The sequence below is a fragment of the Pseudophryne corroboree genome, chromosome 6, assembly GCF_028390025.1.
Source record: "Pseudophryne corroboree isolate aPseCor3 chromosome 6, aPseCor3.hap2, whole genome shotgun sequence".
In the NCBI taxonomy this organism is placed as follows: Eukaryota; Metazoa; Chordata; class Amphibia; order Anura; family Myobatrachidae; genus Pseudophryne; species Pseudophryne corroboree.
In genome coordinates, this window is record NC_086449.1 from 135,228,559 (window position 1) to 135,255,652 (window position 27,094).

The following is a 27,094-nucleotide window of genomic DNA, read 5'->3' on the forward strand; positions in this document are numbered from 1 at the left end:
AGAAAGTACACAGGGACCTGAGATGGTGGATTCCAGTGGGGACGAATTAATAATCAGTGAGGAGGGGGATGTACACAGTGAAAGGGGTGAGGAATCGGACGATGAGGAGGAGGTGGACATCTTGCCTCTGTAGAGCCAGTTTGTGCAAGGAGAGATTGATTGCTTCTTTTTTGGTGGGGGCCCAAACCAACCAGTCATTTCAGTCACAGTTGTGTGGCAGACCCTGTCGCTGAAATGATGGGTTTGTTAAAGTGTGCATGTCCTGTTTATACAACATAAGGGTGGGTGGGAGGGCCCAAGGACAATTCCATCTTGCACCTCTTTTTTCTTTCATTTTTCTTTGCATCATGTGCTGTTTGGGGACTATTTTTTGAAGTGCCATCCTGTCTGTCACTGCAGTGCCACTCTTAGATGGGCCAGGTGTTTGTGTCGGCCACTTGGGTCGCTTAGCTTAGTCACACAGCTACCTCATTGCGCCTCTTTTTTTCTTTGCATCATGTGCTGTTTGGGGACTATTTTTTTGAAGTGCCATCCTATCTGACACTGCAGTGCCACTCCTAGATGGGCCAGGTGTTTGTGTCGGCCACTTGGGTCGCTTAGCTTAGTCACACAGTTACCTCATTGCACCTCTTTTTTTCTTTGCATCATGTGCTGTTTGGGGACTTTTTTTTTTTGAAGTGCCATCCTGTCTGACTCTGCAGTGCCACTCCTAGATGGGCCAGGTGTTTGTGTCGGCCACTTGGGTGGGAGGGCCCAAGGACAATTCCATCTTGCACCTCTTTTTTCTTTCATTTTTCTTTGCATCATGTGCTGTTTGGGGACTATTTTTTGAAGTGCCATCCTGTCTGTCACTGCAGTGCCACTCCTAGATGGGCCAGGTGTTTGTGTCGGCCACTTGGGTCGCTTAGCTTAGTCACACAGTTACCTCATTGCGCCTCTTTTTTTCTTTGCATCATGTGCTGTTTGGGGACTATTTTTTTGAAGTGCCATCCTGTCTGACACTGCAGTGCCACTCTTAGATGGGCCAGGTGTTTGTGTCGGCCACTTGGGTCGCTTAGCTTAGTCACACAGCTACCTCATTGCGCCTCTTTTTTTCTTTTCATCATGTGCTATTTGGGGACTATTTTTTTGAAGTGCCATCCTGTCTGACACTGCAGTGCCACTCCTAGATGGGCCAGGTGTTTGTGTCGGCCACTTGGGTCGCTTAGCTTAGTCACACAGTTACCTCATTGCACCTCTTTTTTTCTTTGCATCATGTGCTGTTTGGGGACTTTTTTTTTTTTGAAGTGCCATCCTGTCTGACTCTGCAGTGCCACTCCTAGATGGGCCAGGTGTTTGTGTCGGCCACTTGGGTCGCTTAGCTTAGTCACACAGCTACCTCATTGCGCCTCTTTTTTTCTTTGCATCATGTGCTGTTTGGGGACAATTTTTTTAATCTGCCATCCTCTCTGACACTGCAGTGCCACTCCTAGATGGGCCAGGTGTTTGTGTCGGCCACTTGGGTCGCTTAGCTTAGTCACACAGCTACCTCATTGCGCCTCTTTTTTTCTTTGCATCATGTGCTGTTTGGGGACAATTTTTTTAATCTGCCATCCTGTCTGACACTGCAGTGCCACTCCTAGATGGGCCAGGTGTTTGTGTCGGCCACTTGGGTCGCTTAGCTTAGTCATCCAGCGACCTCGGTGCAAATTTTAGGACTAAAAATAATATTGTGAGGTGTGAGGTGTTCAGAATAGACTGGAAATGAGTGTAAATTATGGTTATTGAGGTTAATAATCCTATGGAATCAAAATGAGCCCCAAATTATATGATTTAAGCTGTTTTTGAGGGTTTTTTGTAAAAAAAAAAAAAACACCCGAATCCGACAAAAAATTTTCAGGGAGGTTTTGCCAAAACGCGTCCGAATCCAAAACACGGCCGCGGAACCGAATCCAAAACCAAAACACAAAACCCGAAAAATTTCCTGTGCACATCACTCGTAAGGCCCCAGTGCATTGCTTTGCCCAGGGCCTGTTAAGATGGCCTGGTGTATTGGGAGGGTATGGATAGGGTATACCACCCTACTTAGGTCGACAGTCACTAGCTCGACCCTATATGATCGACATGGAAAAGGTCAACATAGTCAAAAAGTTGACATGGTCATTAGGTCAACAAGTAAATGGTTGACACTGGAAAATGTCGACAGGTACAAAAGGTCAACATGAAAAATGGTCTGCACAAAAAAGGTTGACAACATTTTAATGTTTTTGGTGTCGTTTTCACCACCAAAGCACATGGAATCCCAATTAGTGTACTACATTCGCTCACCATGTTTTGGGCAAGGTGCCTCGCTGCACTCAGCACAGGTTACTATTACCAATCGTAGTCCACGTGAATGTATGAAAGAGTTATGGAAGAAGTATGAAAAAGTTGAAAAAATGCAAAGAAACCCCTAAAAAGTTGTCAACCATATGTGTGTCAAACATTTGTACCTGTCGACCATAATCACTGACAACCTAAGACCATGTCACCCTAATGCATGATGACCATATGGACAGTGGCGTAACTAGAAATTTTTCTCCCCCAAGCCAAAAAATTATTTGGCGCCCCCATAATTGGCAGTAGTAAAGGGACAAACATGCGCGCGCCGAAGGTGCGCGGCTTCGTTGAAATGGGAGTGGCTTCGCATAAAGGGGCGTGGCATTGCAGGAAAAGACTACCTAATACCCCAGTTTTGCAACCTGCACGCCCAGATGTTAGCCACCACAGGAAAGAAAAATAATCCCATGCCCCTTACATTATTTGTCATTTTTCCTCCTTATAGTAATGCCCAGTATACATTATGCCACATACTGCAATGGCCCTTAGACATTATGCCCAGGGCCGGATTAACAATGGGGCTAATGGAACTGCAGCTCCAGGCCCACCCTCCAAAATAGGCCCACGGTATCTGCAAATGTCTACGCTGCTGTAGTGTAAACAGGATTTTTTTCCCTGCTACTGCATCGCCCCCTAGGGCCCGCCCCCTCCGGCAGCAACAACACCAGCCTCCTGGTAGACAAAGGTTTTTTCATGTTCACGGCCCGGGATCGTAGCTCCGCCCCCTCGCGGCCTTAGGCCACGCCCCCTCACGGCATTATGCCCGCGATTTGCTTGCCTGTGGTGGAGTCCAGCTGCTGGCAGGTCCCCAATGGCAGGAAGGGAGAAGGAGACATAAGTGAAGGAGCTTCATCAGCAGGCTTCCCAGCAATAGCCCTGCTGCCAGGACAGGAACTCTATTCAGCAGTAGTGCAAACGAATTGTGACTCTGTACTTTCATCCTTCTCATTTACTGCAAGCACAGTGGGCAAGACAGAACTCTAGTGACCAGGGCCGGATTGGTCATTAGTTCTACCAAGCAGAGGCCCAGTGGGCTGATTGGGGTGTGGTCCCGCCTATCATCTGTGGCCCCGCCCTCCCACGCATCACTAAATTAATGTACTTTGCCTTGTGCGCTGCGGCCACCGGTCACTAACAGGAGAAGAGGTCCCGTCCCCACACCACCCGGCTGTCAGGAAGAGAAAAAGATCTGCGCGCCAAACTCCGTTGACATTATTGCGCAGACCTCAGAGGAAGAGACAGTGCGGCCTGTGGTGGATCCAGCAGGAGAGGTGAGTATGAGTCTTCTCTAATCTCTCTGACCTCTGCCTGCAAACAAAGTGCTCTTGTGATAGAACAGTTCTATCGGCACCCCCACCCGCGGTGTAATGTGAGTAACAGACGCCGCTGGGTGGTGTAATGTGAATAATGGACGCCTCTGTGCGTTGTAATGTGACGCCGGTGTACGCTGTAATATGAATAATGTGACACCGCTGTACTCTGTAATGTGAATAATGTGACGCCGCTGTCCAGTGTAATGTGAGTAACAGACGCTGCTGGGTGTTGTAATGTGAATGACAGTTGCCGCTGTGCGCTGTAATGTGAGTAACGGAAGTCGCTGTGCGCTGTAATGTGAGAAACGGAAGTCGCTGTGCGCTGTAATGTGAGTAACGGAAGTCGCTGTGCGCTGTAATGTGAGTAACGGAAGTCGCTGTGCGCTGTAATGTGAGTAACGGAAGTCGCTGTGCGCTGTAATGTGAATAACAGTTGCCGCTGTGCGGTGTAATGTGAGTAACGGATTCACTGTGCGCTGTAATGTGAGTAACGGAAGTCACTGTGCGCTGTAATGTGAGTAACGGAAGTCACTGTGCGCTGTAATGTGAGTAACGGAAGTCACTGTGCGCTGTAATGTGAGTAACGGAAGTCGCTGTGCGGTGTAATGTGAGTAACGGAAGTCGCTGTGCGCTGTAATGTGAGAAACGGAAGTCGCTGTGCGCTGTAATGTGAGTAACGGAAGTCGCTGTGCGCTGTAATGTGAGTAACGGAAGTCGCTGTGCGGTGTAATGTGAATAACGGAAGTCACTGTGCGCTGTAATGTGAATAACGGAAGTCGCTGTGCGCTGTAATGTGAATAATGGAAGTCGCTTTGCACTGTAATGTGAGTAACGGAAGTTGCTGTGCTGGGTGATGTGAGTAACGGAAGTCGCTGTGCGGTGTAATGTGAATAATGGAAGTTGCTGTGCGGTGTAATGTGAATAACGGAAGTCGCTGTGCACTGTAATGTGAGTAACGGAAGTCGCTGTGCGCTGTAATGTGAGTAACGGAAGTTGCTGTGCTGGGTGATGTGAGTAACGGAAGTCGCTGTGCGCTGTAATGTGAATAACGGAAGTCGCTGTGCGCTGTAATGTGAATAACGGAAGTCGCTGTGCGCTGTAATGTGAGTAACGGAAGTCGCTGTGCTGGGTGATGTGAGTAACGGTAGTTGCTGTGCGCTGTAATGTGAATCTCGGAAGTCGCTGTGCGCTGTAATGTGAGTAACGGAAGTCGCTGTGCGCTGTAATGTGAATGACAGTTGCCGCTGTGCGGTGTAATGTGAGTAACGGATTCACTGTGCGCTGTAATGTGAGTAACGGAGGTCACTGTGCGCTGTAATGTGAGTAACGGAAGTCACTGTGCGCTGTAATGTGAGTAACGGAAGTCACTGTGCGCTGTAATGTGAGTAACGGAAGTCGCTGTGCGGTGTAATGTGAGTAACGGAAGTCGCTGTGCGCTGTAATGTGAGAAATGGAAGTCGCTGTGCGCTGTAATGTGAGTAACGGAAGTCGCTGTGCGCTGTAATGTGAGTAACGGAAGTCGCTGTGCGGTGTAATGTGAATAACGGAAGTCACTGTGCGCTGTAATGTGAATAACTGAAGTCGCTGTGCGCTGTAATGTGAATAACGGAAGTCCCTGTGCGCTGTAATGTGAGTAACGGAAGTTGCTGTGCGGTGTAATGTGAATAACGGAAGTCGCTGTGCACTGTAATGTGAGTAACGGAAGTCGCTGTGCGCTGTAATGTGAGTAACGGAAGTCGCTGTGCTGGGTGATGTGAGTAACGGAAGTCGCTATGCGCTGTAATGTGAATAACGGAAGTCGCTGTGCGCTGTAATGTGAATAACGGAAGTCGCTGTGCGCTGTAATGTGAGTAACGGAAGTCGCTGTGCTGGGTGATGTGAGTAACGGAAGTCGCTGTGCGCTGTAATGTGAATAACGGAAGTCGCTGTGCGCTGTAATGTGAGTAACGGAAGTCGCTGTGCGCTGTAATGTGAGTAACGGAAGTCGCTGTGCTGGGTGATGTGAGTAACGGAAGTCGCTGTGCGCTGTAATGTGAATAACGGAAGTCGCTGTGCGCTGTAATGTGAGTAACGGAAGTCGCTGTGCGCTGTAATGTGAGTAACGGAAGTCGCTGTGCGCTGTAATGTGAGTAACGGAAGACGCTGTGCGCTGTAATGTGAATAACGGAAGTCGCTGTGCGCTGTAATGTGAGTAACGGAAGTCGCTGTGCCCTGTAATGTGAGTAACGGAAGTCGCTGTGCGCTGTAATGTGAGTAACGAAAGTCGCTGTGCGCTGTAATGTGAGTAACGGAGATCGCTGTGCACTGTAATGTGAGTAACGGAAGTTGCTGTGCTGTGTGATGTGAGTAACGGAAGTCGCTGTGCTGGGTGATGTGAGTAACGGAAGTCGCTGTGCTAGGTGATGTGAGTAACGGAAGCCTCTGTGCGCTGTAATGTGAATAACGGAAGCCTCTGTGCGGTGTAATGTGAGTAACGAAAGTCGCTGTGTGCTTTAGTGTGACACCACTGTGCGCTATAATGTGAATAATGTGACGACGCTGTGCGGTGTAATGTGAGTAACGGACGCTGCAGTGTGCTGTAATGTGAGTAATGTGATGCTGCTGTGCGGAGTAATGTGAGTACTGGATGCTACTGGGCGCTGTAATGTGAGTAATGTGATGCTGCTGTGCGGAGTAATGTGAGTAACGGACGCTGCCGTGTGCTGTAATGTGAGTAATGTGATGCTGCTGTGCGGAGTAATGTGAGTACTGGATGCTACTGGGCGGTGTAAGGTGACGCTGCTGTACGCTGTAATGTGAATAATGTGCCGCCGCTATGCGGTGTAATGTGAGTAACGGATGTGTCAGTGCAGTTTAATGTGAATAATGGACGCCGCTGTGCATTGTAATGTGATGATCGGATGCCGCTGGGCGGTGTAATGTGAATAACGGATGTTGGTGGTCATTCCGAGTTGATCGCTCGCTGGCTAGTTTTAGCAGCTGTGCAAACACTATGGGTTATATGCAATTCACGGCGAATCGCGGCAAATTATCGCCGTTTTTTAATTCGACACAATTCGACAGGTGAATTCCGGCAGGTGGCTGACGGAATTCACCATATTCAATGAAAAACGGATTCTACATTCCCGCGGGCGAAAAACGGCCGAATTGCCGGATTTTGCCGCGAATTAAAAAAACGGGTAAAAACGGGAAAAACACGGAAAAAAATGGCGTGGGGTCCCCCCTCCAAAGCATAACCAGCCTCGGGCTCTTCGAGCTGGTCCTGGTTCTAAAAATGCGGGGACAAAATTGACATGGGATCCCCCGTATTTTTAAAACCAGCACCGGGCTCTGCGCCTGATGCTGGTGCAAAAAATACGGGGGACAAAAAGAGTAGGGGTCCCCCCGTATTTTATACACCAGCATCGGGCTCCACTAGCTGGACAGATAATGCCACAGCCGGGGGTCACTTTTATACAGCGCCCTGCGGCCGTGGCATTAAATATCCAACTAGTCACCCCTGGCCGGGGTACCCTGGGGGGAGTGGGGACCCCTTCAATCAAGGGGTCCCCCCCCCCCAGCCACCCAAGGGCCAGGGGTGAAGCTGGACGCTGGAAGGTGAGTATAATTTTTTAACAGGTACCCTCGGATCGTCGGAGACTGTGGCAGTCGGCGTGTCAACATAGGTAAGTATGTGTGTGTCGGCAGTATGTAATAAAGTTGTACTTGTCACGGTGTGTGTGTCCTGTTTTTATTTGGGTATTTTTTTCCCAGTAGTACTACAGGTACCAGCGGGCCCGTTTTTCTCCCGCATGCTGGTACTTGTGGTTCTCCAAGTACCAGCTTGCGGGGGAGGCTTGCTGCACCAGCACCAGGCGCAGAGCCCGGTGCTGGTTTTAAAAATACGGGGGATCCCCTGTCAAATTTTTCCCCGCATTTTTAGAACCAGGACCAGCTCGAAGAGCCCGAGGCTGGTTATGCTTTGGAGGGGGGACCCCACGCCATTTTTTTCCTTGATTTTACCGTACCAGCTATAAAAAATATATATATATATATATTTTTAAAAATATATAAATAATACTTGTGCCTCCAGAAAAGACAAACCAAGTACCTAATCCCTTCTAATATAAATAGATATGCTATTACCCAAAAAAAAAACACCAAAAAAAACATGTTTTAATTTTTTTTTATTGTTTTCACCCTCCAAAGTGTGGCGGATTGAAAATGACGAATTTACTGTCTAAAAGCACTGTTGTCGAATTTTCAAACTTGAATTGAATACACTTTGGTCGAATTGCAGCACTTGTATCATTGCAGAAAAGTCGAATTTGACAAAAGTCGAATTTCAAAAAGTAGAATTTTTAAAGTCCGTTTTTTTGACGGAAAGCACTGAATTGCATTGGCGATTTTTTTTTTTGGTCGAAAAAGTCCCGAAATTCGACAATTTCGGGAATTCGACCGCAATTGCATATACCCCTATGCCGCCGCCCACTGGGGAGTGTATTTTAGCTTAGCAGAAGTGTGAACGCATGTGCAGCCGAGCTCTACAAAAACAGTTTGTGCAGTTTCTGAGTAGCTCTGAACCTACTCAGCGCTTGCGATCACTTCAGCCTATTTGTGTCCGGATTTGATGTCATACACCCGCCCAGCGAACACCCAGCCACGCCTGCGTTTTTTCAGACACGCCTGCGTTTTTGCAAACGCTCCCTGAAAATGGTCAGTTGACACCCAGTAACGCCCCCTTCCTGTCAATCTTCTTGCGGCCGTCAGTGCGAAGAAAAACTTTGCTAGAACCTGAGCACAGCCACAACGGGCTTTGTACCCGTACATCGCGCGTGTGCATTGAAGCCCATACGCGTGCGCAGAAATGCCATTTTTTCACCTGATCGCTGCGCTGCGAAAATCGATCAATTCGGAATGACCCCCTATGTGCTTGCAATACTGACTATGTGCGATTTTGGCTAAGTGTCAATTTTAACTATCTCTTCTATAGAGATAGTCAAAATTGACTTGCCTGCACAGTCTATCTATTCTTGTGATGCCGACCACGCGGGACCGCGCATCAGCATCGCAAGGTGACTTTCACCTTGCGATCTGCACTAACTTTTCTTACGATTTTGACTTTATAGTCAAAATCATAAGAAAAAATCTCACCGGGTGTACACGCCATAACACTTCCTGCTTTGCCTTATTAAAGAGGTGAAGCAGGAAGGGACATCAGCAAGATGTATTAACATCTTGTCTGTCGAAGCGCTCCCCCCTCAGGCGATGCCCTCCTGAGCTTACAGCGCGTCAGCTCAGTGCTGATGCACTGTCTCCCCCTGCCCGGCCGGCTCCACTGTGCATGTGCGGGATGTCATACTCACGCGAGATCCCCTACGCAGTCCGGAGCCGGCGCCCGCCACAGCCAGGGATAGCTCTGTCCCTGCTGTGGTGTATGGGCATCGCCACCTGCAGCTGTCGAAACTGTGACTGCTGACTGTTCACACATTGCCCCCTCATATCTGTGTGCTATCTGTAATGGTGCCCATACACTTGTGCGATGCCCCGCGACGTGACATCGCGGGGCATCGTACCGGCAGTTCAGGTGCAATGAAATCGCACCTGAACTGCCAAAGTGATTACCATGCGATCATGCGATAGATCGCATGGTAATCACGTGATAAGCACGTCACACTCCCGGCGTGTGCCAATCACGCATCGCGGTGCGATATATCGCATGTGTTTTTAAAAACACATGCGATCGCACTGCGATTTGATAAATATTAAGTGCAGCACATACTATCATGAGACGCGATATTCGACCGACGTGCCCACGCATGGGTGTGGTATGGAAGATAGATAGTAACTACTATTGGTCGACAGTATCTAGGTCGACAGGGACTCTAGGTCGACAGGTCAAAAGGTGGACATGAGTTTTTTATGGGGGGCTTTGGTGTCGTTTTCTTCGTAGAGTGACCGGGAACCCCAATTAGTGCACCGTGTCCCCTCGCGAAGCTCGCCACGCTTCGGGCAAGGTACCTTGCTCCGCTAGCGCTTCGCTCGGCACAGGTTACCGTTAAAATCGTAGTCCACGTGGAGCATTAAGTATGAAAAGGTTCAAAAAAAGAAAAAAATCGTGAAAAACTCATGTCGACCTAGAGACCCTGTCGACCTAGTTACTGTCAACCTAAAGACCGGATCCCCCTGCGCATCGCGTTGTAAGGTACCTAAAATGTGCATACAATCCTTCGATTTCTCTCACAGATGCGGTCGAAATTGAAGGATTGTACCTGATATCTCACAAGTGTATGGGCTACATTAGATAGCAGCGCCGATATGGACAGGGGCGCTATCTGAGCCAGCACCGCAACAGTAATAGATGGGGGAGAAGCAGTATCAGTGCGCTGACACTGCTCCCCTATAACGCAGGGTAATACATTTACTCCTATAATCTAAATTGCAGTGTAAAAATGAAGCTGTCCAGTATTTGTGGGATACAACCCACTCAAATCTAAATCTCTCTGCACATGTTATATTAGCCCCACATGGTTTTGCCCAGTTGTGTTCTTTTTGGCTTTGCTTGCAACTCTGAATCAGGCCCTGTGTCTGTTTTTACTTCTGCCTGATAGAAAGACTGAGGGCCTAATTTAGATCACAGCAGCAAATTTGTTAGCTAATGGACAAAACCATGTGCAGTGCAGGTGGGGCAGATGTAACATGTGCAGAGAGAGATAGATTTTGGTGGGGTGTGTTCAAACTGAAATCTAAATTGCAGTGTAAAAATAAAACAGCCAGTATTTACCCTGCACAGAAACAATATAACCCACCCAAACCTAAATATCTCTGCATGTTACATCTAACCCCCCCCCCCCCCCTGCAGCGCACATGGTTTTGCCCAAATGTGCTGCTGCGATCAGATCTGAATTAACCCCTGAGTGACACCACCACTTCCATATGCTGTTTGATGCATTGGATGAGCACCAGAGCATGTTGGTCAAATATTGAGGTGTGTCGAAAACGCTGTTACTGGTTTTGGTTTTGTAATTCTTCCAAAAATTGACAAAAAAGCTAGAATCACATAATTTGGGTCTTGTTTTGTTCCCAGAGTATTACTAACCTCAATAACATTAATTTTATTTTATTAATAAACCATAGGTTGTGTTTTTTGTGTTTTTGTTTAGACAGGTATATGTTTCATATAGGCAAAGAGGAGAGGGAGATTGCAGTGGGTAAAAGAAGGTGGGTAGCTATGCCCTCCTTGGTGCTAGTCACACCTCACGGCACAGACCACACCCCTATATCAGTAGTCACACCCCCTGCGGCAGCCCCCAATAGGCCCTTTATACATTTCAGCTCCAGGCCCACCAGGACCTTAATCTGGCACTGATTATGCCACACACAATAATGCACATGACACAATATGCACACACCGTAATGCCCCCGACACATCATGCCACACACTGTAATGCCTGTGACACATTATGACAGGAATCGCAATGCCCGTTATACATTATGCTACACACTGCAAATGCTCCTGATACATTATAGCACATACAATGTCTGTGACACATTATGACACACACCGCAATGACCCTGAGACATTATACCACATACCACAATGCCCGTGATATAGTATACAACACACCGTAATGCCTGACACATTATGACACACACCGCAATGTCCGTGATACATTATGCCACACTGCAATGCCCCTGAGACATTGTAACACATACCACAATGCCCGTGATATAGTATGCCACACACCGTAATGCCTGTGACACATTATGACACACACCGCAATGTCCGTGATACATTATGCCACACACCGTAATGCCCATTACACATTAAGTCCTACAGTAAGGCTTCTAATTACTTTTAAATTACCTGCTCGTTGCCAGGGGTTTCATGCTCTTGGTTCCATGCACGGTGCCAGGGGTTTTCATGCACTGGGTGTCATGCTCGTTGCCAGGGGTTTCATGCACTGGGTGCCATGCTCGTTGCTAGGGGGTAGTGCTTGTTGCTAGGGCTGTGCTCCCAGTGCCACATATGCCCCCAGTGCCAGATATTCCCCCACAGTGCCAGGTACTCACATGTCTCCAGTGCCAAATAAAGCCCCCCCCCCCCCATGTGCCAGGTACACATATACCCCCTCAGTGCCACATATGCCCCCAGTGCCAGATATTCCCCCACAGTGCCAGGTACTCACATGCCCCCAGTGCCGAATATAGCCCCCCCACCCCCATGTGCCAGGTACACATATAACCCCCCAGTGCCACATATGCCCCCTCAGTGCCACATATGCCCCCCGAATTGCTCCCCCTCCCCCTGTGCCTGCCGAATATGCTCCCCCAGTGCCAGTTAAATCCCCCCCCCCCCGCGCGCATTCCCCCGCTCGGAGGGACACGGAGGGCACAGCGCGCGCCTCTCCTGTGTCCCTCCTGCGTCTCCGGCGGGTCTGTTAAAGGAAGTGCCAGTTCGTGAGCCAATCAGAGCTCACGAACGGCACTTCATTTATTAGACCCGCCGGAGACGCAGGAGGGACACAGGAGAGGCGCGCGCTGTGCCCTCCATGTCCCTCCTTACAGCAGCGGAGGGAAGGAGGGAGAGGAGACAGCAGATTGACATGCGGACGCTCGTCAGCATGTCAATCTGCGCTAAATCAGTGGCGGCGCCCCCGCAGCCCTGCGCCCCCAAACCACTGCGAGGGCTGCGGGGGCAGTAGTTACGCCACTGCATATGGGGTGTTGACAAATCATCCAAATACCGTATTGGGATATATTATAGGCCTGACATGTATGTATAATACAGCCAAGTTATATTGGGCCTAATGTAGAGTGTCACACAGTTGGCAGATGTGTTATGTCTGTGCAATGTGTTATGTCTGTGCCTGCATCCCAGTTACACAGCACATGCGTCCTCATTAGCATACAGAGACTCAGAACAGATTGGATGCACGGTCTGTGAAATTCATTGGGTGTTCCTGGTAGGCAACAGACAGGATGGCTAAGCAGATGTGGGTATGTCGCTGGCGTGTCACTGATAAAAGAATAGGTAATGGCCAGACGGAGAAATTGCACCTGCCGTAGCGCTGGTGCAAGTTCCAATCAGTGTCAGACCGGGGCATGGAGGGCCCATGCTTAATGGTGTGGCCAGCTTCCACAGAGAGTGCATGGTCTGAGTACCTTAATAAATATATAGGGGTAATTCAGATCTGATCGCTGCTGTGCACTTTCGCACAGTGGGCTATCAGATCCCAACTGCGCATGCATCTGAGCCCCAATGCGCACGTGCGTCAGACAGCTACAACGGGCATCGCCGGTCAGCGATGAGATGGTGCGAAGGATCCATTCACACGGGCATTTGCAAGGTGATTGACAGGAAGAGGCCATTTGTGGGTGGCAACTGACCGTTTACAGGGAGGGTCCAGAAAAACGCAGGTGTGTCAAGCGTTTTGAGGGAGGGTGGATGACGTCAGCTCCGGCTTCGATCAGCTGGAATCAATTGCACTGGAAGAGTAAGTCCTGGGCTGTGCAGAGACTGCACAAACTGATTTTTAGCAGCTCTGCTAAAACATAGGAACGCACAATTGCACAGCGAAAATACACTCCCCCTGTAGGCGGCGACTATCTGATCGCAGGAAAGCAAAAAACGCAGCCCAGCGATCAGATCTGAAATAGGCCCATAGAGTCAATTCTGCTAGTGCATGCATGATAATGTACACCATAGTCCTGTGCAGTATAAGGTAACATATGTATAATGTATAATTCAAGTGCACAGTCTGGATTCTGACCCCTAGAGGAGGGATCCTATACCTCTGCGGGCCAGTCTGAGTCTGGTTCCAATGGTGCGTCCAATGGTACATCTAAAGATGTACTAATAAGAAACAGCTTCGTCACAAGACGCTGTAAGCGGGTATTTCAGTAATAATGAAATCGAGGCTGCTGCATGAGCATAAGACGCCGAAACATCTTCTTGTGACTCAGAGCCATGGTCTCCTGACAGCTGCAGCCTTTCCCCTACTGGCAGCACACAATGAACCCTGAATGCACAATTCCCCCATATAATGTAACACAATCCAGTAAAACAGTAATGCAATTATCAATACTGAGAAGCTAATCATCGTAACCATCCTGAATAACAAGAAAAGAACAATACAAATGAGACGTCTTGATGTAGTGAGTATCCTGCTGGAGGGAGGGTAAAACATTATGGGGGTAATTCCAAGTTGATCGCAGCAGGAATTTAGTTAGCAACTGGGCAAAACCATGTGCACTGCAGGGGAGGCAGATATAACATGTGCAGAGAGAGTTAGATTTGGGTGGGTTATTTTATTTCTGTGCAGGGTAAATACTGGCTGCTTTATTTTGACACTGCAAATTAGATTGCAGATTGAACACACCCCACCCAAATCTAACTCTCTCTGCACATGTTAAATCTGCCCCTCCTGCAGTGCACATGGGCCCTCATTCCGAGTTGTTCGCTCGTTATTTTCCTTCGCATCGGTGCGATTTTCCGCTAACTGCACATGCGCAATGTTCGCACTGCGGCTGCGTCAAGTAAATTTGCTAAGAAGTTTGGTATTTTACTCACGGCATTACAAGGTTTTTTCTTCGTTCTGGTGATCGGAGTGTGATTGACAGGAAGTGGGTGTTTCTGGGCGGAAACTGGACGATTTATGGGTGTGTGTGAAAAAACGCTGCAGTTTCTGGGAAAAACGCGGGAGTGGCTGGAGAAACGGAGGAGTGTCTGGGCGAACGCTGGGTGTGTTTGTGACGTCAAACCAGGAACGAAACTGACTGAACTGATCGCAGTGTAGGAGTAAGTCTCGAGCTACTCAGAAACTGCTAAGAAATGTCTATTCGCAATTTTGCTAATCTTTCGTTCGCAATTCTGCTAAGCTAAGATTCACTCCCAGTAGGCGGCGGCTTAGCGTGTGCACTGCTGCGAAAAGCGGCTAGCGAGCGAACAACTCGGAATGAGGGCCCATGGTTTTGCCCAGTTGCTAACTAAATTCCTGCTGCGATCAACTTGGAATTACCCCCTATATACTATAACATTTATACTGTGTCAAACATAATTTAGCATTTGAATAAATACTTCACAAACAACCTCATCTATAACGGTGGCTTACATTTACATAATCCTCTTATCCCGCACAATGGGGGTGATTCCGAGTTGTTCGCTCGCAAGCTGCTTTTAGCAGCATTGCACACGCTAAGCCGCCGCCTACTGGGAGTGAATCTTAGCTTAGCAAAATTGCGAACGAAAGGTTCTCAAAATTGCAAATAGAAATTTCTTTGCAGTTTCTGAGTAGCCCGAGACTTACTCTTCCAGTGCGATCAGTTCAGTGCTCGTCGTTCCTGGTTTGACGTCACAAACACACCCAGCGTTCGCCCAGACACTCCCCTGTTTCTCCAGCCACTCCCGCGTTTTTCCCAGAAACGGTAGCGTTTTTTCACACACTCCCATAAAACGGCAAGTTTCCGCCCAGAAACACCCACTTCCTGTCAATCACATTACGATCACCAGAACGAAGAAAAAACCTCGTAATGCCGTGAGTAAAATACCAATCTTCATAGCAAATTTACTTGGCGCAGTCACAGTGCGAACATTGCGCATGCGCAGTTAGCGGAAAATCACTGCGATGCGAAACAAATTACCGAGCGAACAATCGGAATGACCACCATTGCTTTTACAGGCATCTATGAAGTAAAAAAGCCCAAACATGTTTCCATTTCGATAGGTACTTTGGCTGTTCCAGACCTGATTGTCCACAAAGCTGATGAGTTGTACACTACGCCGATATTTACAGCGATGAGCAATTATCAGCCGACTGCATATGTGCCATGATCGCATGGCGCCAGCTCCAATATCCATTACCGTAGGCGCTCGCAGTGAGGATTCATTTGCAAGTGATTGACAGGTTAGTGTCCATTTTCTTGGAGGTAAATAGGAGCAGCGGCAGCAAAAACTCAGTTGCGCCGTGACCATTTTCGGTGCTTGTCTCAGACTGACACTGCAATCCCATACGCAGATAAAATGGCGCAGGCGTCTCATACCCACTAGCGACAGAGCCGGCCCTAACCAATATGATGCCCTAGGCAAGATTTTGGCTGGTGCCCCCTAGCACAACCGCTGGTTCCGCCTCTGACCTTGCACCTCTTTCCCAGCACTATCACCCCTCACCCGTAGCAGTCCTTATTTTGGTGTTTGTACCCCCTATATTTTAAATAGGAACAGTTCGCACATTTGGCGCACAGACCAAAGAGGGGTGTGTTTTTGCTGGCAAGGGGCATGGCCACACAATAGTAACCCCAATTCCAATTACCCCACACAGTACTGCAACTTTATTCACATTTGATCATGCGATAGTGTCCATAATTCATATTAAATCCCACAGTAGTAATAGTTTACCTTAAAAGTTACTCCTCACAGTAGAGCCCCTTATTCACATTACATCACACTGAATTGCTCCTTATTCACATTACACCACACCCTATTGCTCTTTATTCACATTAGACGACACAGTAGTGCCCTTTCTATAGCAACGCCACATACAGCACCTTATACACATAAGGCCACACATTAGTAATGCATTTATACACATAATTCCACACAGTAACGCCCCTTACACATATGAGACACATTATTAATGTCCTTATAAACATAATGCGCCTTGCACATTATGACAACCTTTATAAATGCCCTTTTACAAATAATGTCCCTTACACATATGCCGCACATTATTAATGCCCTTATACACATAATGACACACATACAGTACTACCCTGTTACACATATGCCGCACATTATTAATGCCCTTATACAAAGTGCCCCTTACACATGTTGCACATTATTAATGCATTTTTACATAACACACATAATGCTCCTTACACATATTCCGAACAATACTGCACAACCAACCCACTCACATGCACACAGCACTCACACTGCCACTAACACTGTGACCTCTGCCTCTGCTTGTGTACAGAAGTGTCCTCATAAAACTTGCTTCAATGCTAACGTTGGGCACCTTTTTTTAATGAAAAAGCATCTTATTTGCATTGCTATGTGGCTAGGATGCATAAGCAGCTTCTGCTGATTAAAATGATACGCAGCATGCCTATATACAGCGTGAGACTGTGGCTGTATCTGCATATGAAATGGTACACACAGAATATAGGCATGTCGCATATCATTTTAATCAGCAGAAGCTGCTGACGCCCCTAGGCATATCAAATGCCCTAGGCAATTGCCTAGTTTGCCTATACCTATGGCCGGCTCTGACTAGCGATATAGGGGCAGATGTATTAAGCCTGGAGAAGTGATAAAGCAGTGATAAGTGGAATGTGATAATGTGCCGGCCAATCATTATGGGTTTGAAAAATGACAGTTAGGAGCTGATTGGCTGGTGCGTTATCACCTTCCACTTATCACTGCTTTATTACTTCTCCAGGCTTATTACATCTGCCCCTCTGAGTGATCATAGACTCACACTGGAGTCAATGTTTTCATGATCTGCGTACAATGTTGCAGACAGCTGCGATGATTCCGGTGGGCATCCACCATTCCCAGGCGGCAGAAGCATTTGCATACTTTCGCACAGTACTGCGTACAGGATCACAGTTGCAAATGCATTAGTGTGCATCTCTGAATCAGGCCCTTAGTACATATAAACTCATATTTAATATGTAATTTTGGGTGGATAGCAATTGCATTGGGCATGGGGGGTCATTCCGACCCGTTCGCACACAGCGGTACATCACTGTGGTGCGAATGGGTTGGGACTGTGCCTGCGCTACACCCGCAATGCGCATACACGACGGCTGTCGCCAGGCAGCAATTCCGCCAGTGAAAAAAGTGATTGCAGCGGCGATCACAAGAAGACGGACAGGCGGGAGGCGTTCCGGGCCGTCAACTGACCGTTTTCCAGGCATGGTGAGGTGAACGCAGGCGTGTCCAGGCGTTTGGAGGGCGGATGTCTGACGTCAATCCCGGGACCTTCATCGCTGGATCCGTCGCACAGGGTAAGTAAGTCTCACCCTGGTCTTGTTTTGCAGGAAACTTTTTTAGCATAGCAGGGCTGCACAAGCGATCGCAGCCCTGCTATGCTAAAATACACTCCCCCATAGGCGCCGTCAAGTTGATCGCACGAGCAGCAAAAAGTTGTAACGTGCGATCAACTCGGAATGAGGGCCATAGTCTGTGCTAATGGTAGAGCCCCAGCCAGGGGCGGATTGGGAACAAAAAGCGGCCCTGGAAAAATTTGTACTAGTGGCCCCACATGGACAGCACCAGAAGTGTAAGGTCTAGCCATGGGCCATGGCAGCAGCACCCTACCCCCAACACTTTCCAAATAGTGGGCATGTCCAGCATCAAGGGGGAAGTTAAAAGGAAATAAAATTAAATATTATGAGCACATTATATGATACACCTTCAGAATTTAGGACACTATATAATTCTTTAGAAAGATATATTTTCTTGCTTATTACACCAACCGTATCCCAATCACTATTCATTCAATCTTATATGTCAGCCAAGCAGGCAGACAGAGCATACACTAGATCAGGGGTGGCCAGACTTTTGGAGTCGGCGATCTACTTTGAAAGCTAAAAAGCTTTTGTGATCTACCTAGGAGGAATAATAGCGCGCGCCGCAGGCGCGCAAGCAAAAAAAGGGGCGTGGTATAACAAAAAGTGGGTGTGGTATAACAAAAAGTGGGCGTGGTATAACAAAAAAAGGGACGTAGCCTTGCTGCGCAGAGTGTAATGACTGTCTCGCACGAAATAACACATTGGCCCCCACAGGTAAAAACCTCAAACACATATGCCCCCACAGTGCCAGATACACATATGCCTCACAGTGCCATGTGCCCACAGTGCCAGATATGCCCCCACAGTACCAGATACAGATATGACCCCACAGTGCCAGATATGCCCCCACAGTGCCAGATATGCCCCCACAGTGCCAGATACAGATATGCCCCCACAGTGCCAGATACAGATATGCCTCCACAGTGCCATGTGCCCACACTGCTAGATATGCCCCCACAGTGCCAGATTACAGATATGCCCCCACAGTGCCATGTGCCCGCAGTGCCAGATATGCCCCCACAGTGCCAGATATGCCCCACAGTGCCAGATTACAGATATACCCCCACAGTGCCATGTGGCCGCAGTTCCAGATATGCCCCCAGTGCCAGATATGCCCCCACAGTGCCAGATTACAGATATGCCCACACAGTGCCAGATATGCCCACACAGTGCTAGATATGACCCCACATTGCCACATATGCCGCCACTGTGCCATGTGCCCGCAGTGCCAGATATGCCCCCACAGTGCCAGATATGCCCCCACAGTACTAGATATGACCCCACAGTGCCACATATGCCCCACATTGCCACATATGCCGCCACTGTGCCATGTGCCCGCAGTGCCAGATATGCCCCCACAGTGCCAGATATGCCCCCAGTGCCAGATTACAGATATGCCCCCACAGTGCCATGTGCCCGCAGTGCCAGATATGACCCCACAGTGCCAGATATGACCCCACAGTGCCACATATGCCCCACATTGCCACATATGCCGCCACTGTGCCATGTGCCCGCAGTGCCAGATATGCCCCCACAGTGCCACATATGACCCCACAGTGCCACATATGCCGCCACTGTGCCATGTGCCCGCAGTGCCAGATATGCCCCCACAGTGCCAGATATGTCCCCAGTGCCAGATTATAGATATGCCCCCACAGTGCCATGTGCCCGCAGTGCCAGATATGCCCCCACAGTGCCACATATGCTGCACATTGCCACATATGCCGCCACTGTGCCATGTGCCCGCAGTGCCAGATATGCCCCCAAAGTGCCAGACATGCCCCCACAGTGCCACATATGCCCCACATTGCCAGATATGCCCCCACAGTGCTCACCGTGCTGTGTGGAGAGCGCAGCGCGCGCTTCTCCTGCCTGCCGTCCTGCCCCTCAGACTGGTCTCCGGCGGTGACGGCAGCGTGTATAGCTCAAATCAGGCGCCGGTTCGCGAGCTCTGATTGGCTAACGAACCGGCGCCTGATTTGAGCTATACACTCCGCCGTCACTGCCGGAGACCAGACTGAGGGGCAGGACGGCAGGCAGGAGAGGCGCGGCTTTGGGTGGATGGGCAGCGGATCGCGATCGACTGTTTGACCACCCCTGCACTAGACCATCTGCAATCACAGGCTAAGTGGCAAAGTCATTTTCATATATGCTAATTATTTTGCATCTTATTCATTATGTCTATAAAAAGGACGACATGTCCTCAAACAGAACAGGCCCCACGGGTGCGTCGGCCCACCGGGAATCATCCCTGTAAACCCTATGGCCAATCCGCCTCTGGCCCCAGCCAAGTTTGTAATAAGTCAGAATCAGCTGCTAGATATATGAAAAATGGAGCATGCACAGAACTAACTCTGGAGGAGACGTAGCAAATCTTTTAAAGATGTCATGTCAAGTGAAGGTGTTGCCAATAGAAACCAGAGTCTAGCTATAATTAATGCAAGTACAAAAAAAAAGACCTTTTTTAAGGGGGGTTGGGGGGGGGGGGGGATACATTAGACTAGAGGAAAGGGAACACCCACAAAGTTATGTTGCTTTCTGTGCTAGCATGGGGAGAATCATAATCACCTGTGTGCAGCCCTTAAACAATTTTTCTGCTGCTTCTACTATTCTGTCAGCTTGTTTTTGTTTTTATTTACATCATGTTAAATAATAATATTAACACATTAACAATTGACTTTTGCGCTACTCAATATATAGCTTACAGGTAGAGGGATGGATGAGTCCTTTATCACTCTTCCTGGGAAATAGCACACAGTCTCCTGAGAAGTGAATATTCTGCAATGTATATCTTTGTCGATCAATCATATATTGACTGCACACTGTATTTACACACTGGTGTAAACATCAAGAGGTATTCCTCCTGGGAAATGCATGCAATATAAATAACTGGGATCTGGAAGCTAAAGATATGATCCATCAAATGTAGGGATAATCAGATAACACTGCAGAGATGAGAGAGGGGAGATCTGCGTGTTTATCTGAGGATGGGATGCTCTCTATGGACTGAGGGGTCTGGCAGGGGAGACATAGCAATATTCTCTAGGAATCCAGAGACATTCTTAGATAAGGCAAATATGCTGTAGTAAAATGAATTAGGATTTTAACCTTCCCTGGAGTGAGGTGTGAGTATAAAGGTGCGTACAGACGGTGCAATGTAACCTTACTATATTGTCAAAATCGTAAGGAAAGTTAGTGCAAATCGCACCATGTGTACACAGCTTGCGATACCGATGCGCACTCCCGTGGGGTCGGTAACACAAGAAAAGATAGACAGTGCAGGCGAGTCAATCTTGACTAAATAGTGTACAATCAAGTACATAGTACAGTCAAAATTGGCACTATGGGGCTAATTCCGATCTGATGGCAGCAGCAAATTTGTTAGCTAATGGGCAAAACCATGTGCACTGCAGGGGGGGGGGGGGGGGGGGGGGCAGATATAACATGTGCAGAGAGAGTTAGATTTGGGTGGGTTATATTGTTTCTGTGCAGGGTAAACACTGGTTGCTTTATTTTTACACTGCAATTTAGATTTCAGTTTGAACACACCCCACCCAAATCTAACTCTCTCTGCACATGTTACATCTGCCCCCCCTGCAGTGCACATGGTTTTGCCCAATTGCTAACAAACTTGCTGCTGCAATCAACTCAGAATTACCCCCATAGTTTTGGCCATTAGCTAACAAATTTGCTGCTGCAATCAGATCTGAATTACGCCCTTAGTCAAAATCTCACATCGTCAAAACCTCAAGTAAATATAGTAAATATCGGTGATTCAGGGCTCCGGCGAGTTCAGGGGAAAGTCAAAATCGAAGATAGTCAAAATCTCAACGTGTTTATGCGCCCTAAGTCTGACACAATAAACCACTAACATCACACCCCTCACCCCCACCCCCACAACACCCTGTAGAATGTATATGTATAGATACATACACACATACAGAAATCCACCAGACTCGCCATTCCATGTTGGGGTGCAGTGGCCTGTGACCACATTGCTTACATAAATAAAAACCAGAGAGTCCAGCACTCGCCATAGTAAGCTCACTGTGTGTTGGTGACTGTCTCACCTTGAGAAGCATTAAGTTATGCCGCTTTCAGATCGCATTGCCGGGTCGCACCCAGGATTTGGAAACGGGTCTTTCCCGGGTGTGAGCCGGCATTGGACCCTTTTACATTGGCTTCCCGACACGGCAATATGCTGGGTCGGGTTGCCATCATGTGCGGGGGGACGGAGCTGGCGCTGACGACATCGGTGGCGGCGCTGGGAGATGAGGTCATCTCCACACCACCTTTGCCTAAACTGGGAACGGGCACACTGCGCCTGACCCAGTATTAAACCGGGAATATCCCTTCTTTATTCTCAGGTTGAAATACCAGGACAGGTGACCCGGAAATTTGGGACTGACCCCCTTCACACCGCACAGTGACCCGTGTCTTCCAGGCAATATGTGGGGTTGATACAGGGTTATTTGTATGATGTGAAAGGCGTATTAGTTGGCAGGTGGGCTTTAAACCTTGTAGATTATTTTCAGTTTGACTCAGATGTTATAGCAGTGGCAAGGATCTCAAAAATCCGGGTGACAGAGTAGGACTGGCAGTGAAATGGGGTCCCTTGATGTTGGGCTGCAAGCTTAATGCATTGATCAATTCATGAATCAAAACTCCATAACTTATTTATTTATTTATTAAGGTGAGTAAGGGGTGTGTGTGTGTGTGTGTGTGTGTGTGTGTGTGTGTGTGTGTGTGTGTGTGTGTGTGTGTGTGTGTGTGTGTGTGTGTGTGTTCTGTATATTACCTGTTACATAACAGTGTTTGTACAGCTACAAACTTTATATATTTATATAATATATTGTACTATATGCCATTTTGTAGGAAAAACATACAGGTACATACTGTACTCTGTACAATGGTCTCCATTAATAGGTATGTATAGTATAAAGGGATATATACACCCATCAGGCATAACATTAAAACTGCTGACAAGTGAAGTGAATAACATTGATTATCTCCTCACAATGGCACCTGTCAAGTGGTGGGATAAATTAGGCAGCGAGTGAACGATCTGGGATAAATTTACTAAGATGGGATTTCTATTTAAGATGGGATGTTGCCCATGGCAACCAATCAGATTCTACTTCTCATTTATCAAGCACCGTCTAGAAGGTAATACCTGGAATCTGATTGGTTTATGCGAAGCAGCCCATCTTAAATAGAACTATCATCTTAGCAGTGGTCGAAGTGGAAATTTTGAAGTGGGGGTATGCAAAAGTCAAGGATGCAATTATGCGCACCGCGTTCCAGAAAAGGGGGCGTGGTCACCCAAAAGGGGGCATGTCCAGTGTAGTAGAACCCCTTATACTGTCTAGTACTGGTGCCCCTTTCACCTTATAGCACGCAGTACGAGCTGAAGTTCACATTATAGCACACAGGACGAGCCGAAATTCACATTATAGCACACTGAATGAGCCGAAATTCACATTATAGCACACTGAATGAGCCGAAATTCACATTATAGTACCCTGAATGAGCCGAAATTCACATTATAGCACACCAAATGAGCCGAAATTCACATTATAGCACACCAAATGAGCCGAAATTCACATTATAGCACACTGAATGAGCCAAAATTCACATTAGAGCACACTGAATGAGCCGAAATTCACATTAGAGCACACTGAATGAGCCGAAATTCAAATTATAGCACATTGAATGAGCCGAAATTCACATTATAGCACACTGAATGAGCCGAAATTCACATTATAGCACACTGAATGAGCTGAAATTGTGACAGCAGGGACAGCCAAAGTGATGACAGGGAGAGAGAGTAACGACAGGGAGAGAGAGTAACAACAACAGGGAGAGAGAGAGTGACGACAGTGACAGCAGGGAGAGAGAGAGTGATGACAGTGACAGCTGGGAGAGAGAGAGTGGCAGTAGTGACAGTGACAGTAACAACAGGGAGAGAGGTGACAGCAGGGGAACATTACCTGACTCATTTGTTGTGGCTGGTGGCTGGTGGCGGTGAGTGGTGGGCGGCGGGCGTCTGGCAGCGGTGAGCGGCATGCAGTGAGCGGCATGCGGTGGGTGGCATGCGGCAGCTGGCGGTGGTGAGCGGTGGGCGGCTGGCGGCGGTGAGCGGCTGTGAGCTAGTACAGCGCTCTACACAGCCGCCGGCCGCCGCGCAGGGACGGGAGCACCATGTGCAGCAGGATGGCCACTTCCCTCGCCTCCTGCTGCACTTTCATTTCCGGGTCAGTGGAAGAAGTAGCGGTGTACCATACCGCCATATACCGCCCCACTTCGACCACTGCATCTTAGTATATTTACTCCTCAGTTCTTTAAGTTGGTGTGTTGGAAGCAGGAAAACTTGGCAAGCGTAAGGTTCTGAGCGACTTTGATAAAAGTGGTCCAAGGAAGGACAACTGGAGAACTGGCAACAGGGTTTGGGACTCTGGGTTGATGTGCAAGGAGAGCGAAGGTTAGCCCATCTGGTGCGATCTCACTGTAGCACAAATTGCTGGAAAAGTTATTGCTGACTATGGACACTATTCAGTAAGGATTACACATTCTGCTTTTTGGCAGAATTTGCATTCCTTAGTCTCGCATGCTGGGGGCTGCCCATCGCAGGGCAAGGCCATCCAGCATGCTAACCACTACCCAACATGCGACCACGCACTAATTGCGATCGCGCCACAATTAGTGCGTGGTCACAGAAAGTAGGGAAGCCTTCTGCCGCGCAGCCTGACTGCTAAGGCAGGAGGTCGCCGCCATATTTTTGATCATACATCACGCAGCCCCCCAAGCGCCACCGCCCCCGCAATGCTCTGTCTTGGAAGTGGAGCATTGCCACCCCCCTCCCACCCTGTGAACGCCTCAGCCTGATTGACAGGCAGAGGTGTTCGCATTTACTGTGGGTCATCCGCAGTAAATGTGGGCACATGTGCAGGACAGTCCCTGCGCATGCGCCCACCGGGTGAACGCAAAAATTTTGGTTGGATCGCCATTTGCGATCCAACCTGAATTAGGCCCTATGGACTTAATTCAGTAAGGATAGCAGTTTCTGTGATCAAAACATTGCCACCATAAATTGAGAAAAAACACCCATTGCAAAAACATAGTAACATAGTTTCTGAGGTTGAAAAAAGACAATTTGTCCATCAAGTTCAACCTATTTGTGGTCTCCTACACTGTATTATTTTTAGGACTAATTTTATCTGCTGTGAATGTGAATGTCGGCCGTTGTGTTTATTTATCTTTTTCTCTTTTTTTAACTATAGTGCATGACCTACCCACCATAACCCTGTATATCCTTATCCATCAGGAATTTATCTAGCCCATTCATAATAGTATTGACCGAGTCTACCTTTACTACTCTCTCAGGCAGGAAATTCCAAACACGTTATGTCCTTACTGTGAAGAAGAAACCTTTTCACCTGTGTGCGAAATCTCCTCTCCTCCAACCTGAGCGGATGTCCACGTGTTATCAAAAACAGATCCTCCGCAAGCTCTGTGTATTGTCCCCTTATATATTTGTAAATGTTAATCCTGTTCCCTCTTACTTTGCCAGTGTAAACATGGCTAGCCTAGCAAGCCTTTCCTCATATTCCAGCATCTCCATCCCCTTGATCAGTTTGGTCGGCCGCATCTGAAACTTTTCTAGTTCCAGGATATCCTTTTTGTAGTATGGTGCCCAAAATTGTGCACAGTATTCAAGATGTGGCCTCACTAGGGATTTATATCATGGGAGTATAACACTCTCATCCCTTGCATCAATGCCCCACTTAATGCTAGCTAATACCTTGTTTGCATGCTAATACCTAGGTATTGCTAAAATGCCTAGGTACAGTACACGTGTTTTTTCAGACACACCCAAAAAATGGCAGTATTCCACCCAGAAATGCCGGCTACCTGTCAGTCAAACAGCGGCTGAATTGCGATCACAATCTGTATGCAATTTTGTCGCAATTTTTGGTCACATGTGCGCAGTGCGAACATTGCACATGCGCAGTTGTTCAATAATTGGCCAGACTGCAAATCGCAAATTTGGCAATCCTTACTGAATAATGTCCTATGATAGAAAGGTGGCATCATAGCATGCTGTGTATGGGGCTAAATAGCCACAGACTGATCAGAGTGCCCATGATCAGCTGTCCACCGCCAAAAGCACCTACAATAGCTGTCAGAACACCTGTCAGAATTGGACTATGGAGAAATGGGAGAAGGTGGCCTGGTCTGATGAATCACATTTTCTTTTACACCATGTGAACTGCCAGGTGTGTGATTCATCTGAGATGGCACAAGGATGCAGTATGAGAAGAAGGCAAACTGGCGGAGGCAGTGTGATGCTCTGGGCAATGTTCTGCTGTGAAAGCTTGGGTCTTGGCATTCATGTGGATGTTACTTTGCCACATATACCCTGCTTAAACATTGCTGCAGACCTAGTACACACCTTAATGACAATGGAATTCCCTGATCAGGGCCGGTTCTAGCCCTTGTGGCGCCCCGGGCGGAAAATAGGGGCGTGGCTTCATACAGGGGCGTGGTCAGTTACGCCCCCTGTAGAGTTGTGCCCCCATTTGTGCCCCCAGTAGCGCCATTTGTGCCCCCAGTAGCGCCGCTTAAAAAAAAAAAAAAGGATACTTACAATCCCCGCTCCTGAGTCTCGGCCGTTGCAGACCTCCTCCGCCGCCGCCGCCGCCACTCCTCTCCTCAGATCTATGGGAGAGACGTCATGACGTCTCTCCCATAGCACAGCATAGACACTAGAGGTCAATCATGACCCCCTAGCGTCTGTGCCAGTCCCACAATGCTGTGCGGTGCGTGATGACTTCATCGTGCAACACACCGCAAAGGTCCTCTCCACGAAGGGAAACTAGACGGATAGCGTCTAGTTCCCTTCACTGCGGGGGGACCAGCGGGGGACACAGCGGCAGCAGGGGGCACAGTGGCAGATCTTGCCATGGTGCGGCGCCCTCCGGAAGGCAGCACCCCAGGCAAAAGTCCTGCTTGCCCGTGGCAAGATCCGCTACTGTCCCCGATAGCCGTGTGTTCTTTCAGCAGGAGAATGAGCCCTGCCACACTGCATAAAATGTTCAGGAATGGATTGAGGAAAATGACAAAGAGATCGCGGTGTCATTTTGGCCTCCAAATTCCCCAGATCTCAATCCGATCCAGCATCTGTGGAATAGGCTTAAAAAAGAAGCCTGACCCACAGAGGCCCCACCTCGCAACTGAAAGGACTTAAAGGATCTACTGCTAACATCTGGTGCCAGATACCACAGGACGCCTCCAGAGGTCTCGTGCAGTCCATGACTCAATGGGACAGAGCTTTTTGGCAGCACCAAGAGGACCTACACAATATTGTT